This window comes from Neopelma chrysocephalum, unplaced genomic scaffold (genome assembly GCF_003984885.1).
Source record: "Neopelma chrysocephalum unplaced genomic scaffold, ASM398488v2 Primary Assembly neopelma1_100, whole genome shotgun sequence".
Classification (NCBI taxonomy): domain Eukaryota; kingdom Metazoa; phylum Chordata; class Aves; order Passeriformes; family Pipridae; genus Neopelma; species Neopelma chrysocephalum.
Genome location: NW_020897763.1, coordinates 2,239,003 through 2,239,677, shown reverse-complemented (window position 1 = coordinate 2,239,677; position 675 = coordinate 2,239,003).

Genomic DNA, 675 nt, shown 5'->3' with positions numbered 1-675 from the left:
TGGCGGCGGGAGGCCACGCCCACCCCCCATTGAAAAAAATCCGGTGGCCCCGCCCTCGCCGCGCGGCTATTGGCGGGAGTGCGCGCCGTGCCTCGCTCCCATTGGCCACGCCGCCTGTTCCTCCTTGCGGCGCGCCCCGCCCTTACTACTCTTCAGGGCGGGGCCGCCGGCGGGGCGGGAAGAGGGGGCGGGCCTATCTGGGAGGCGGGGGGATTCGATTGGTGGAAGCGCGCGTCGGTCATGCCCAGTGCGGCGCGCCGATTGGCCGAGGCGCGCGGGGGGGGCGGGGCGGCGGCGGGCCGGTGCGGGGGCCCGGGCGGCGGGCGCTCAGCGGCCGGAGGACGCCCCGGCTGCGGGAGGCGGCTCCGCAGCGCCCAGGTAACGGCCCCGCCCGGCCGCCCGACCCCCGACCCTCCTCTACCACCTCCCCAGCGGGGCGGCGAGCAGCGGGCAACCCCTCCGCTGCCTCCGCGTCCCCCCAGCCCCGGCCCCCCCCTCGCCACCCCCCCCCCCTACCCCGGGACCCCCCCACGCTTCCTCTCTCCCCGCCGCCCTCATTGTTCTTCCCGGGCGGGATGCGGATCCGGCGGGTGCCATGTGTTTATTTATTTCTTCCTCCCCGTACGCGCATCTTCCGCGGAGGGCTCGCGCCCTCCCTTCTCCCCCTCCCCCCCA